Here is a 16,454-nt window from a genome sequence, read left to right on the forward strand (position 1 = left end):
AAATTCTGCAAATTATTATTATTATTAATTATTATTATTATTATTAAAGTAAAACATAAAACTGAACACAATATTGCATAGAGTATTGTCTGAAAGCTTGGTAATACACAGCACAGCAGGGAGAGCTACTTTTTTAGATTGCTTTAAGACATAACTTTCATTAACAAAAATGTCCTATAAACATAAATTTTAATAGGTATCAGAATAAAGGTTAGGAAACCTAGAATCTAGACATTATTCTATTTTCATTTCCTGTAAAGCTTTGGTATATCACTTAAATTTTTTTTGCCTCAGTTTCCTACCTTAGAATGAGGATCATTAAGTCTGTGTATCTAGACAAAAACTTCCATGTTTGTAGAGAGAAAAAAAAATAAATCCTCTAGAGAGGATAACATTAATAAGGATACCATGTGCTTTTTTCTGAGTAACATCAAATTCAGATATTCCTATTTGTTGCTTTTTAGAATGTAGTATAAAATTCCTAAGTCTAACTACATTTATAACTGTTGTCCATCATCATCAAAAGAACCAACTCAACAGACCAATATATGTGTCTTTATCTTACAGTTTATTCAGCTTTCAGATAAACTTTTCACTAATACTTTTATGAGTGGGACCTATGACTATTTGTGGAGTTTATTTCCAAAATAAAATATGCATTTTGGAGTTCTCTTTGAAAAACAGATAAACATGCAGGAAAATAACTAGTACAGCTGTGCCCTACTACATTAGTTCATAAAACTGAAACAAACAAACAAACAAAAAAACACAAAAACAACAACAACAACAAAAAACAGCTCTCCAACAGATGCCCTTCATGAACTCTAATACTAGCCTTCTGGATTTCTGAGCAATGTATGTTTTTTCCAAATAATTCAGTAAAGGAAATAGGATGTAAAAAAATCTCTATGATGAACACTAAGTATGTTTTGTATATTCCACATACGTGGAGTGCAAATGTATCCTGCATTTTGCACAAGTTTGCAAGTAATGCCTGAAAATATATATATTCTTCAAAACTGAAGTGTGTTGTAACACTACCATTCTCTTAATTCTGTTCATTCACTTTTTGTACACTTTTACACCCAGTGCATATACTTGTATGTTTTTCGTGCCAGTGCATGATAGCTACAGCAAGTGCCTGTAGGTAGGATGTCACTAAGGGAAGCCATACTGTATGTATAAATACAAGTATACAAAAAAATAAATAGCAATTTTGCCAACCTCTCCATCCTGCTCAGTGGAAGATACTGTTACAGTTTAGTGAAATAAAACCTCCTATTTCTTTAGGGTTAACTACTTTTCTGATTTCACAGTAAAAAGAATTTCATCACATCCAGGTCCATTAGGATTCAGGCACTCATTCCTGCTCTGTGCAACTTCAGCAGCAAGAATAATATATGCATCATCTAATTTAACTGCAAATGACTCTTTTAGCATGAATTGTGTGTTTAAAGATAATGCACAACAGAACTCTTAGCTGCATCCCAGAAGTCATGCAGCACCAGGAAGATAAGATCACAGTGGTTACCAAGAGTAGCAAATGGGAAAAGCACTACAGGAAATGAACTCTTGTCAATAATCAAAAGAGAGTGTTATATTTAGGTCAATTGTACCTGAAATCGTTTGGTGGGGTAATTGCTCTTTGGTCCAGACTCTGCTCTCTGAGCCTGTCAGAGTGCTTGTAGGTCCACTGGATTGGAGTCACCAATTTTCTTCCAGATTCATTTTCTAAAAGGAAAAAAATAGCTTTACTACAGGGTAGAAAGCTTTCAAAGAACAGAGAAAATCACTTGTTTTATTCTAGCTTTTAAAATAGGCTGTCAATAAATGCATTCAATAACAATAACAATAACAATAACAATAACAATAACAATAACAATAATAATAATAATAATAATAATAATCTAATATCAAAATTAATTCCTCCGTTTTCTGGAACAAAAATTTATTCAATGACTCAGAGTTTTTATTTGGCCCTTCGGAGACTTTCCGTATCAGTTAAGTATCTAAGGTGATTTAGAGCAATCTTTTGTTTTTGCTGATAACTTAATAATCAATGCAAGACTAGAACATTGTTCTTAAATCCTATGATCTATCCCAGTGCAGCATTATTCTGGCTTTAAATTGTGTTGAGCCCTTGTCTGATAATACATCCTGTGGTTTCATAATTTAAGAAGTTTTGTGTATGTGTTTAGACAAATCTGTTAAATTCAGTTTTAGGAATCAAATATAATGAGCCACATACTGACCCTTCACAGCAGTTAGTTGGATTCATACAGGTGTCAGAAAACAGTACCTAACCTCTATCTTCTAATTTCTAAGAAATAATATAATATTCTGCTTTGATAGCACAAAGTCTCCAGCAGTACTATTCTTTCTTCACATTAAAGTGTCATTATTAATAGAAAGAATTTTAAGGTAAGGAAAAGCCTCCTCTAGAAGTTATTAAGCATGTGTTTACCTTTTGCAAAGACAGATACAGGATTATATTTGCAGTCATTACTCAGTGCTTGTGATTAGTGTGTACCATAATTAAAGAAAATGTCATGGTATAACTATACTGCAGAAAAATAAAAATGTAGTATTTATTTTAAAAAATTACAAAGGGAATAGTATACATTGCTGAAAGCTGCAGTAGGTACACCTACTACCAATACCAAAATTAGCTATTACCAATAGCTAATTTTAGCTATTGTTTCTTGTGTAGAACTTCAAATTCAAAGACACTCATTAAATTGAGTAGATGGCAATAACAGACGAAGTGTTAATGGGGCAGCAGTGGAGTGTGTCGGGAAAATGAAGAGACCCTTAGGGGCTCACCATGATGTTTATGCTCAGCTAAATTCAGCAGCATTACCATAAATCCTCTAAAAGATACTGTACTCAATTTCTTACATGTTACTTTTCAGGCAAGAAAATATTCTACAAGATTGAAAAATGGGATCATTAATATGATTAAAAACTATTTTCTATTAAACAAACCATTTGCATGTAAATACACTAAGTATTCTTTTATTACTTTTTTTTTTTTTTTTTACATTTTTAGAAAAACAGGGGCTTTTCATCTTCAAAATAATGTATGAAACTATATGAAAATTTCTGTAACTTTGCATAGGAAACGAGTCTTTTTCACAAATGAAACAACATTTATTTCATAAAATTATTTCATAATTTAAGAATCGGGTCTCAATATCAATTTCTCACATAAATAGTTCAACTAGCTAAAACAGAGTTATGCATAAAACCCATAACTTCTCATAAGAATCTAAAATTCTTGATTTTTAGCTTTTCATTATTCTTCTAAGGTGACATTCTGAGGCCATTATTTAATTGTAGGAAAGCATTTTATTCTCTGTAATTATATGAGTAAACTATTAATTCTAGTAATTTACTGCTTAAAAAAAAAATAAAAAAATATTTAAATTTTATATACAGTTGTGCATGCATCATCATGATGGCCTTAATGTTACTTAGAATGCATGTGATCTTAGAATGAACTTTTCCGAAGTAAGGATAGACTGATTTACTCTTAGGTAGAAAATGACTGTAATACACTGTGTAACTTCAAGTTTTAAGTCAACTGCAGGTAAGAAATAATTATCCACTGAATCATAGTGTAAAAAAAAAAAAAGTTTATTAAGTACTTCAGATGATCTACCCTTCTATTTTTGCTTAAGCAGTATGTTGTTATTTACCAATACAGGTTAAGTAGTTCTGGAGAACGTGGCACCCGGGTTTCAGCACCAAGGCCAGAGGCTGTGAGCAGCACTGAGGGAGGGCAGCTCCGCACTGTGCATTATTCACCACCACTGGCAGCTCTAGAAGCACTCACACGGCAAAACTGACTTTCACAGAAAAATTTGCTATACAAGAATGTGCGCAAACCTCACAAGTAAAACCTTTCAGTTTTCAAAATAATAAGATTTATTTCATGAGGTGATGTAAACAAAATGCATGTGGTCTTTAAATTCTAATTTACTGCTGAATTTTAAATATGCTTAAAAATTAAAATGCTGTCTTTTTCTTCTTTTCCCCCAATGACAAAGAAGTGTCTGATTCTACTTCTGACAACATCAGTCTTTTGACTATTGGAAACAATGGGCATTAAAGATGAAAAGGAATCAGTTTTTATATATGTGAAGATAAAGATAAGGGCCTCCACAACACAGGCCTCCACTGTGCACTCTCGACCTTCCATTTTAAATCTGAAAATCTGAAATCCAGCAGCTCTCTTTCATTTATGGGGAAGCACTGTTTTCCATATACAAATCACCTCACTGTGTGGGCAATATGTATTCAGAAACCTGCCTTACTATCAGCTTAACAAATGAAAGCATAGCCATAGGCAACTTAGTTGCCCTTGAGAATAATGGAAAAATAAAGTCCCTACAGTTTTATATTAAAACTCTGCTAATGATAAAAAACGTTTATTTTCAGGAACACCCTCCCACCCCCCCCCCCCAAAAAAAATAAAAAAATAAAAAAAATCAATTACCCTTGCAGAAACAGAAACATGGGATACTTGTAAGAAGCTAATGTAGACATTTTCCTTACTGCCTGCCACCTAAGAAAAGAATATTTATAAAGCAAATTCAATAACAGGGCCTCCAAGATGCCTCAAGTGATGCACTTAATACAAGAATGGAAAAAAACATCTGTAATAGATATCTTATCCTCATGACCAATATATATATTTAGTAGCAGCCAAGAAAATTCCACAAAAAAGCTAAATTCTGAATGATACGGTGAACAAACTGTTTCCACAAAGGTCATAAAGTGTTCTCAATTATTCTTATACTTGAATGTTCAGAAGAAAAAACTAAAACTGTAAAACAAAACCACAAGGAAACACTCAGATCCACCCTACCCTCACATAAATGCCTTCTGCCTTTAATAGGTTGTATACTTCCTCTCAGTCGAACTGAATATTTTAACAGCAGTAATCAGTTACTTTGTTTCTTGCAATGATTTAATTTATTTTACAGGTTTTACAGGAAAAGGTGAAATAATTGCAACTATTTCCAATAGTTGGATAATTTAAAAAACTGATTTAAAACATTGACTTAATATTAATATTTATGACACACTTGTGATTATGGACAGATTTTAGCAGATGACAGTTTACATAAATTTACAGACATCAAAACCATGCCTCTGATTATTCTGAATAATGAATGAATAAAAATACAGTGGGCCTAGTCCTGCTTCTGCTGATGTTAGGCAGACTTCTATCATGCTTTTAAATGGAAACAATATCATAAACACAAACTCTGGAAACAAACATTAAATCAAAGGTTAAAAAGTCAGATGTCAAATATAAAGATAATAAATTAAGTTTAAAAATAATTCGAAGAGCAACTAAACTTTTTGGTTTTGTTTTTGTTTTAATCAGGATATGAAATTTAAATCCAGCTATGAAAAAAGAATATAATGTAAAAAAATGTTTTCCTTACGATTAAATAAGGCATTGCATTTTTTCCATTAACAACACTTTTAAAACTATAAACAAGTGTAAACATTTATGTAAATCTATCAATAGACAGTCTTACTGCCATTCCTGCTTTAAGATAAATGTCCCAGACTTGACAAACATTATTTTACATAAATTTTAAAAAAGATGATTAATAAGGGGTCTGAAATATAAAAATAACAGAGACAATGACCTTCCTCAGGGAAAGAAAATATCTGAAGTTGCCATTTAGTGCTTTTGGAAAATTTCAGAATATCAGCATTGAAAAGAGACAGTCATGTTTTCTGATGTCAAGTGTATCTTAGGTAGGACTAATGGCTCGAAGAGTCAGTTGTTGCCAAGCAAGGATTTAAAACTCATGAGTAAAATGCACAACTGGCACTGAGGAGTTTAAGGGAAGGTTGCATCTATCTCTCAAACAATGGATAAACAGTTGTCTGACTGTGAGGCACAATGGAGATAATGGGTAACAGCACACTAATAGCAGAGTGAAAAACCTCAGGTCCTTCCTAATTTTAAGAGGCAATGAGGATGGTGAACACAGAAGAAAAGTCTTAATACTTACTTATGGCTCTTCCAAAATGAGCAACCCGTCCAATAACAGGACTATAAGGAATCTGAAAATTTCCTTAAGTCAGAGGATAGCACCCCAACAGGACTGGGTGACTCAAAATGCTGTCCTCTATCTTAAACCTTTACAACAAAACAATTTATGTTGGAAGAAAGGCTGTTATATTAAGGGCAGTTGATTTGGAAGCATTTCAAAAGCCAACAAATACTTTTTTTATTCATCTCCTCTATACTCTGTTCCCAGGAGAGCCAGAAAATCAGGCAGGTAATCAAAGTAACTTCTACACTGACAGCTATTGGTGAAGAATTTTATTACAAGTTAATGTGGTGACAGGGCATGTGTTACTGATACACATAAATTGACAAATTTGGGGCACAGCTGTTTACACATTATGTACATACATGAAGTTGGAACTACCTAATGATTTCATATGAAAGTGGTGAGCACCCACTGACTGCTCTGTGGACTAAGGACAGATTTTACCCTCTGTTGCCACAAACTTTTCTTTCTCCTTTAATCTTTAATTTAATTTATTTAACAGCAAGTCCATCCTTTGAAAAAATGACAACTAAAATGGGTAGTGCAACACAGCATAGTACATCATAAAGAACCATAAAAGTAGCCTTCTCAGTACAGCACAAAGAAAGCCATAGAGACTATTCCAGGAAACATGCTATGTTTGTCCATTGGATCCATTTCCTGTGTCTGAGTTTGATGGCAGTTGTAAAGGTCCTATGATGTACCTGAGACGTGTTAAAAAATAAAAATAATAATAATAAAAATAATCCTTAAAGTTTAATGAGCAAAGATGCATATACATTAGGTAGATAGTTATTGATCTGCATCCTTTATCCATCTATCTAATTCTGAATGGAAAAGAACAAAGGGTACACAGCAGCTTTGCTATTTTATCATGTGCAAGGAAGCTTGATTGGACAGTGATATTTTTCATATATTACTCTGCTGAAATCTGCATAATGGCTTTCAGAACAGAAAAGAGACATGTATGGGGAGACTCTTTTTCAGTGTGATACCTTGTCACTCCAAAAGCTGACATTGTGACTCTGCACATTATTATGTGCCTTGATGACAAATTCAGATATTACATTTGGTTCCTCCCCCTTTAAAATAATAATTTATATGAAGATATGTTAAGATTCTCTGAGCCAACGGATAAACTGTGTATAACAGAATTCAATGCAAACGAAAGTCTGTTAGCAGAATATTGATTACAAAAATTGAATATGGAACCAAAAGCATTAAGGTAAGTCATATTTCAATAAAGTGTATTAATAACAAATACATAAGCAAAATCATTTTAATAATGTTTATAGTACATTATACAAGCTAATGTTAAAACCCTACTCTGAACCTGAAAACTACCATTATATTTACTCAGTTACAATGATTTACATCACAGAAAGTAATGATTTGAATGAAACTTACTGTTGATTTGTATGCTGAAACTTATGTTGATTTGACTGCATCATATTCACAAACATTTGTTTGGAATACAAATAAGTGATTTTTGTGTGTCACAACAACAACAACAACAACAACAAAATGTAAATATTGTTTACAAACAGGTCTATATTTGCAAATATATTGAGCAGAAGCTGGATTCCTAAATAAAAACTAATATTCACGATGAGTTATTCATTGTCCTTCAGTTATCCTGTCATATCAAAGACAGTCAAATCAAAACCAAAAACACTACATGGTCATTTACACACGAAGAATAATTGTGTATAAGTGTTAAAAAAAAGAGTAATTCTCCTCCAAGACTGACATTTGTCTGCATAAACAATTGGAAAATACTTGAAAAGAATGAATATGGTCCTACTGATTGGATTTCTTTGCAAATGATTTCTGAACAGATTAAAGCACTACATAAGTTCCAAATTCCATTTATAGTAAAAATGTAACCATGGCTGTTATTCTCTTACGTTAAAGTATTTTATGATTTCTGACTGTTTCTCAGGTGACATTATGAACAATTGATATCATCTACCTGGATTTGTGCCAAGTATTTGACACTGTCCCATACAACATCCTTGTCTCCAAATTGGAAAGACATGGACTTGATGAATGGGCCACTTCATGTATAAGGAACTGTCTAGATGATCACACTCAATGAGTTGTGGTCAATGGCTCAATGTCCAAATAGAAACCAGTGACAAATGGTGTTCCTCAGGAACTGGTATTGGGACTGGCACTCTTTAACGTCTTTATTGGTGACATAGACAGTGGGGTAAAGTGCACCCTCAGCAAGTTTGGAGATGACAGCAAGCTGAGAGATCTAGTTGACACACTGGGGGGGAGGGCATGCCATTCAGAGTGTCCTTGACAGGCTCAATAGCTGGGCCTGTGTGAACAACATGCAGTTCCATGAAACAAAGTGCAAGGTCCTGCACCTGAACAATCCTAAACATGAATGGGCAATGAAAGAATAGACAGCAGCTGTGTGTAGAAGGACTTGGGAGTTCTGGTGGGTGAAAAGCTCAACAAGCTGGTTATATGCACTTGCAACCCAGAAAGCCAACCAAGAAACATGACCAGCAGGTCAAGGGATGCAATTCTCCCCCTCTACTCCACTCTTATGATGCTTTACTTGGAGGACTGTGTTCAGCTGTTGGGCTTCAGCATAAGAAAAATAAAGAACTATTAGAATGGGTCCAGAGGAGGCCCATGAATATGAACAGGGGGCCAGAGCACCTCCCCTGTGAAGAAAGGCTGAGAAATCTGGGGTTGTTTAGCCTAAAGAAGAGAAGGCTACAGCGAGTCCTTATGGCAGCCTTCCAGTATTTAAAAGGTGGTGTACAGGAAAGACTCTATCACAAAGTATAGTGACAGAACAAGGGGTAATGGTTTAGAGCTAAAAAGAGTGGGTTTAGATTATATAAAAGGAAGAAATTATTTACTGTGAAGGTGGTGAGGCAGTGGAACAGGTTGCCAGAGAAGCTGTGGATGTCCCTTCCCTGGAAGAGTTCAAGGCCAGGTTGGATGGGGTTTAGAGCAACCTGATCTAGTGGAAGGTGTCTCTGCTTATGGCAGGGGGATTGGAACTAGATGATCTTTAAGGTCCCTTCCAATCCAAAATATTCTATGATTCTGTGACATAAGCTTTATCACAAACACACTCTTCTTTCCTCCCCGTTTTCACTAATACTTTCGGGTAAGAGAACAATAACTTACATGTATCTCACTTAAAGCAGTACCTCAAATGTAAAGTTGGTGTATACGGCAGTTAGCTGGAAATAGACAAAACAACTTCTACAAAGCAACCCAACACAGAAGAATTTTGTGTGGGATACAGTGTCATGCATGCAAGAACAAAAGCCCAAGAAGTATAATTATAATAGCAGATAAACAGGAAAATCAAATATGCTTATGAACACATGTATTGGAAGGACAAAGTCTTGGTGTCCTCTGACAGGAGACCTCAAATGGGAGCTTTGCAAAGCAACTTTAATATAGATTTCTAAAATATAGATTTCTAACAGTATCAAAGGTTGAAAATTAAAGTGGGATGACATACCAGCTACAATGTGAACTACATATCAAAGAGCTGTACTGATATATCAGTAGAAAAAATATAGAACATTTTTCAATGGAATAATAATCTGTAGATTCAGATACACAGGCAGGTGTATAACTTGTCACCCAAAGGTACTAAAAATATATCATTAATAAAATTGGACACATGTGAAATCCATTATCAAATGCATCACTGTATGATTTGTCCTTGTGCTATATAATAGTATCAAAACCAATATGCTTGACTAGCAGGTAAAACAGGTGCTGAAGTAACTTCCGGGTTAACAGATACTACAAAATAAAACGTTGAACATTTAGTTCCAAAAAGATTTGAAATAAGGCCATAATAATTAGAGATGATGCCCTATAAGAAAGTACAACAAAATATACAGTAATATTGCCTTTTATAAATGAAAGGAGGGAACTTCTGCCCTCTCATCTCCTCCCTTGAATAATAAAAAAGCTACATCATAACCTCATTGTAGTGTCCAAGAGCTTTGGGATTCCCAGTGGAAACAAGCAATGGATGATGATTAACTGCACTGGCTGAAAAATAATAACACAGGAGGAAATAAAATAACGTGCTGTGTGGAGCCAGAGAATGTAATGGCCTTAACAATCATCATGGAAGAAGCAGTGGAAGTACTCTTCCCTTAACTGTAAAACTGTTCAAATCTGAGGCAGGGGAAAGAGAGAGAGTCCTGTTTCAAAATAGTCAACGGTCTTATGCAATAAATAGCCTGAGCAGTGGGTTATACACAGCCAACACTCTGCCACAGACCAAAAAGCCATTTCATCATGAATATGAAAATACAGCACAAACCAGGCATCCTTTTTTCCCTTGTTGTGAAAAGTAGAAGAGAACAGGAAGGAAAAAAAAAAAAAAGAAATTAAGAGACACTGCTGAGAAGATGCTGAAGACTACAAAATGTTTGTATTGTCAAGAAAAAGAACAACAACAACAACAAAAACACAAGGCAATGTGAGAAAGCAAGCAAGAGGAAGAAATGAAGGAAAAGACAAGATATCTGAGTGTTGTATTACTGAGGCAAATGGGAGAAGCTTGAGGACAAGAGCAGATATGATGACAGAAAAGCAAGCATGAATGGGTATTAGGGAAAATTAAAGCAGATCTTATTAACATTCTTGTTGAGAAAGTTAATGAGATGTGTGTATAAAAGGTGAAGTTTACAAATAGGGTAAGAGAAGGATTATTAAAGTGAGCTGAAGCTTTCAAATAGTACCAGAGGTAGTGGCAAGAAGGTCACAAAAATGTTATTTGAACATTTTTCATGATTTGCAATATTTTAACTTTAAAAAGAGAGCATTAAGGTGATTCTCAACATTACAGATGACATGTTACATGCTAATACAATCCAAAAATGGCCTTCATATTGTGGTATTTAATCACCATGCTCAGTATGGCTCACACCATCATCATAATTAAGGTAATGGTATCAGGCAGTTTCTTCTTTTCACCTCAGAATGTTTCAAAAACTTCTATTTCCTGTGGCATTTCACTGTTCTGGTTCTGTGGCTGTTGCTTTCATTCATTCCATCACAGTTTACTGTCTCGTCATGGATTTATGAAACAAAAGTTCTCAAGATTTTTCATCATGTTCTATTTTCGATCCAGGTCTTGTCTTCACAAAAGAAAACATTTTTCATGTCAAAGATCCCAAGTAAGGACACAGAGGGTGACACCCTGACCTTTTTCTAGTATATGTGTTGGACCTGTAAAAGTTGTTTTGTTATAGACATCAGAAAATAATGGTAGGTTACCCTCTTGGGGTTGAGTTGCCACTCAAATCCCAAAATAAGAAATGTTCTGATGCTGTAGGAACACACTGAGAATAGGAAAGCACCTCAAAATGCTGCCAGAATGCATGAGGGCCCCTTAGACTTCTGAAAGAGGAATATCAGCAAGTGCAAAGGTATCCACCTGCATCTCAGCCTTTCAGCAGTGACTGTAAGAGATGTGATTAAGAACTGCAGACTTTGTCGCCAACTCTTGAGTCTTAAACCTTGAATGTGATTGTATTAATGGTTTCAAAAGACAACAAGCAACTCTCTGAGACCCAAATTTGCAAAGGTTTTTAACTGCCTAAGAATTTTTGAGGATCTGAACCAGAATGCGTTGAATTTCCAAGGAATATTTAAGATTAAGAACTGAATTTAACAATGGTATTAGAAGGATATTAGTTCTAACATGCATGAGTAAAATGAAAATGTATTTACAATAGGTTTCATCCTGTTCACATTGAAGTCAATAGAAAACAAAAAATCTACTTAATGTAAATGGCAGCAGCAAATATCCATACATTTAGATAAGACACTTCAAAACTCACCTCTTGTGCTATCTAATTACCTGAAGACTATAGTATAAAATAAAACAACTGCCAGTAGTTTAGATTGATTCTCCTCTTTATTAGTATTGATATAGAGAACTATTAATGAAATGAGGATGTTAGAACATAAAACAATAGACAATTTTAACACCATCTGCTTAGATCTCAAGTTTTTTTTTTTTTTTTTTTTTTTTTTTTCCCTGCAGTATTTTAAATAATAATCAGTACTCAGAATCAAATGTTCATTGCAGAAACTCAAAGGACTTTTCATCTAACTTCTCCCAGGGGTTAGTTAAGAAGTCTAATTAAAATAAATAAATAAATGAATAATAAAAAACAACAACAACAACAAAAAACACACAACCTTCAATCATTCAATTGCTCAGGACTATCATTAATACCGACTTCAAGGAGGAAAGGCTCTATACTTGCCACAATTAAGAAACTTCAAGAAACAATAGAACCTAAGTGCAGATATTTTTGCTTGCCAGACAGACAGCAGTGTAAAAATATGTCTGAGTCACAGCAACTATGAATCTTCACGTGTAAAGTAGGTGACAGCCTAAACAGCTATGATTGAAAAAGGTCATCAGAATTCCATAAATGTTTCTGTTGGTTCATGTGTTAGGAACAAACACCGCAACACCCTACAGGTAGTCATCATCCAAGTGTTATTGTGTTCCATGAGCAAAGAGAAGCACCAGGGGATCAGATGCAAACATGGTGAATACAAGACGGGCACAAGGATTGTCAGATGGAGAGGAAGAATCAGAATTATAAAGACAGAGGGAAGAAAAGATTATGCATACCATGACATGTAATCTATGATGCACAATTTCAGTACACAGTTCTTATTTACAACATGCAAAATACCATTCGCTGAAATCTGTGAACTTGTCAGTATAAAAGTAATTACTGTTTCCTATCCAAAGAAGATCTGATTTGTAATTGCTGAAATGTATTTCTGTTATAAAAGCCCTTATGGCTACTTCAAATGTACATTTATTTTCATTCAAAATGAACAAAATATGCTATAATTCAAAAATGTTCAGAAAACAAGTATTTCAGTAAAAATGCACACATTTTCATCAATATCAGCTGACAATTTTTATATTGTTGAAAGTTTATGAAAATGTAGAAATATGAATGAAAATGAGAAAACTAATTTACTGAGACCCCTATTCAAACAAACAAAAAATTGCCAGAAAACATGCAAAAGAATAAATCGTGTTAATGACTTCTATAACTGTATTAATCAAAAAATCTTGTTAGGAATAGGCTGCTAACATAAGGTAAGACAGGTTGCAGACAGTAGTCCTTTATGTAAAAGCAAATGTCAAAAGAAAAGCTCTGATATTTGGTTGTGGGCTCCCACTTTTCACATAGGCATTTCCTAAATCCATGTTTGATGAGCTTCTCCAGCTATAAATTCTGTAAATTCCCTCTGGAGTAGTGCAGAGTGTGCTTCATGAAAATGTCATCTGCCAGCGCTGCAATTACTCACACTCCAGCAATCATGTGCACAATGCAGAATGGGTCGAATTCAGGTGAGAACGAGAACCAGCAATCAAGCCTCTGGAATTGAGAACAAAGCCATTTTCTTTCATTTGCCATCAACACAACCATCAAGGCCTTAATTACAAGGCAAGTGTCAAGCCTGGCTGCTGAAAGGCTTATTATTATACAGCTCAGCTTCAAATCAGTTTTGTATTGATGAACTGCAAAAATGAGGAAGCCAGTTTAGCCCCATAAGAAATGAAATGGGGACTAACAGATTATGTGATTGGCAGGAAAAAACAAGGACATTTAAAAATACATTTTTTGTTAGTAAAAGAATTAGTGAACAACACACCTAAAACCTTTCCATAAACATATTTTCTAACTCAATAGCAAATCTAGGTGGTCTGATAATACAAAGGACATTTTCTTTAATTGAGATTATTGTACACACAACAGACACGGCAAAAAGTCTTTCTTCAGGTCATTCATTTTGTTTTTCAAACAGTAATGCATGTCTGTGATTATTGTCACTGCTCCCTTAAATTAAATTGTATGCCTATACCTTGAACATGTATGAAGATATTAACTGAATTGCACACATATTCACAAGTTCTTGACCAGCAATTACCTATTCATATTAGATTAGTTGTCCTCCTATTGAACAGTATTATCATTCTTTAAGCAACAAGATTTATTTATATTGATTCAATTGAATTATCAATAAGAAACACATTATGAGTTAAAGTCAAATGTCCTCTCTTGTTACCATTTTCAATAGGCAAGACTTTCGGTCATGATAAAATAATGAATTAACTCTTAGAACAAGGCTTGAATTTTGAAATGGCTTTTGATAAAATGGTGCTGTTTTAAAAAGTGTTAAATCTTATTTTGTCTTTTGGTTATTTCAACCCATATTCTGTCTTTGCCTCTGCATGTCTTATGTGACTTTATGTGACTAAAGAAATACATGCTCAGCTGATTGCTTTAAGCTGAATAAGCAAATGCATAGCAAGTAGGAACACACTTTTAGGCCAATGGGAACTTTACTGTTAATTGTATGCAGTTTGCCTAAAACAGTGACAGTTCATAGGTCTGTCAATGGTGACAAGTCCCTTCTCCATTTTGTCGTATCACTTTTATTGCTTGTAAGCTGAAATTATTTCCACAGCATATATATTGATATTACATACAATAAATACAATAGTCAAAATGTATTCAGGAAATAACAGAATAATATCCACTGAAAAAGATCTAGCATGTTTTACTAACATACTTTACTGGGGAAAAAATAAAAATAATATAAAAATAATAAAAATAAAAATAGTATTTTAGGATATTTTAATTTTTAAGGGGAAAAAATGTTAAAATGTTAATTCTAAGGGGAAAAGGCTTCCAAGGAGTAAATTTGAAAATATATACATATTCAGGTAATGTCAATTTCAGTGGTAATAAAATGTGTTTGTATGTTTACACATAATTGTTTTTAAGTAGAAATGGAAAAAAAAAAAAGTGGATGACTAGTTTTCATTTTGCCATTGAAATGCTCTAGATTTATGAATAGTGTAGAAAACTCTTATAAAAGCTCTATTAATTTTAATTTTATTAGTATTTGTATTATTAGTAGTTGTAATTTTAATTCTATTAGTATTTGCACTTACATATCTCCTAATTTCCAATAAATTTTAAAGGTCTATGTTTCACTTGACATTTCAGTCAAGTTCCATCCCTTTCATTTAGGAGGAGGTCACTTTCTCTTTGCAGTTCAATTTAGGGTTCTACATCAAGATATATTGCACCACAAATAAAAACTACCGTTTCTTTTCTTAGTCTTTTTTTTTTTTTTTTTTTTTTTTTTCTTTCCAGTTTAAGGACAACAGTCAGAACAATGCATTAGTTCCTCAGTCTGAAAGAAATAAAATAAAAACTTTTCAACCTGCATTCTATGGAGTGAACCTTAATAGAGAAAATAGCTAACTGTCAAGAATTATATATACAAGACAACATGCTGATATCATTACAATATGTACATAAGCTTAAGGATTACTGAAAAATACCATTGGCATATATTGTTAGTACAACCACACTTGGTATCCAAATCAGAAGACTGTTCTACTATGCCAGAAATATTAAAGTGAAAAATAAAAATACTTAAATAGTTGTTAAGAATAGAATTGGTAGGTATGTTAAAAAATACCATGGTGCCTAAAGACAAAGCCAAATGGAACTGGTGTCAGTGTCTGCACTGAAATTTACCAGCATTGTTTGATGGTCTTGGTGTGGTTAGATTGCACTAGCTTAAACTCCTGGTTTTGTAAGGACAGGAAGAAGACACTTTAGCTTGAAGACAGAGGTAACATTTGTTGTATGGAATAAGAGTTATATGTCATATGCTCTCAGATAACCAAACACCTTAGAGCAGAATGGAATAATGTTATAAGAATAAAATCTAAATAACAAAATCTAAAGAACAAATATTAATACATAGATGTGACAGATCTCTGTGTGGTACTAATCTCTGACTAGCCTTTCAAAGTAAATAATATTCCTAATAATGCAGATTAATTGCAGGAATAGATTAATATTTTTCTAAAGTAAACCCTTTAAGAAAGCAAAGTGAATTTTTCAGATGTACACAAAAGATTTAGAAGCCTACATGTTTTCTTCAAATGAACTTGAGGTCTTAACAAAGAACAGGGTAAAACACATTCATACTCTGAATTACTATGATTTCAGATATATTCCTGTTTTGAGAGATTAATATGAGAGGAGAGTAAGAAAATAAGAAGCAACTTAAAAATCAAATATAATATTGTAAACAATATTTTTAATCTCATATATTTATTGTTACAAGCCTATCTTTTCCCCTCGTTTTAGAGCTCCCATTTTATTCCTTCTTTATCCTTAACAAACAAGTGCAGCTTTCTTTGGAAGTAATAGATAGTTCATTCTGAGTTGCTCTATGTGCATGTTGAGGGAAGTACATAAGACAACCTCTTTCTCCAAGTTTATTTTTAAAATTATTTGT

General features: G+C 33.5%; 1 protein-coding gene across 13 annotated transcripts in view; it reads right to left on the reverse strand.

Annotated features, from left to right (window-relative positions):
• Positions 1 to 16,454, reverse strand: part of MYT1L (myelin transcription factor 1 like) — a 333,487-nt gene that overhangs the window by 241,331 nt on the left and 75,702 nt on the right. For 12 of the 13 annotated variants that reach the window (XM_032185532.1, XM_032185534.1, XM_032185541.1 and 9 more), the window contains exon 2: positions 1,617 to 1,731. The gene's annotated coding sequence lies outside the window, so the exon portion shown is untranslated. Of the gene's footprint in view, positions 1 to 1,616; positions 1,732 to 3,698; positions 3,718 to 16,454 lie in introns of those variants that run through there. The other variant, XM_032185537.1, reaches the window with a different exon arrangement.

This window comes from Aythya fuligula, chromosome 3 (assembly GCF_009819795.1).
Source record: "Aythya fuligula isolate bAytFul2 chromosome 3, bAytFul2.pri, whole genome shotgun sequence".
NCBI classification, from domain to species: Eukaryota; Metazoa; Chordata; class Aves; order Anseriformes; family Anatidae; genus Aythya; species Aythya fuligula.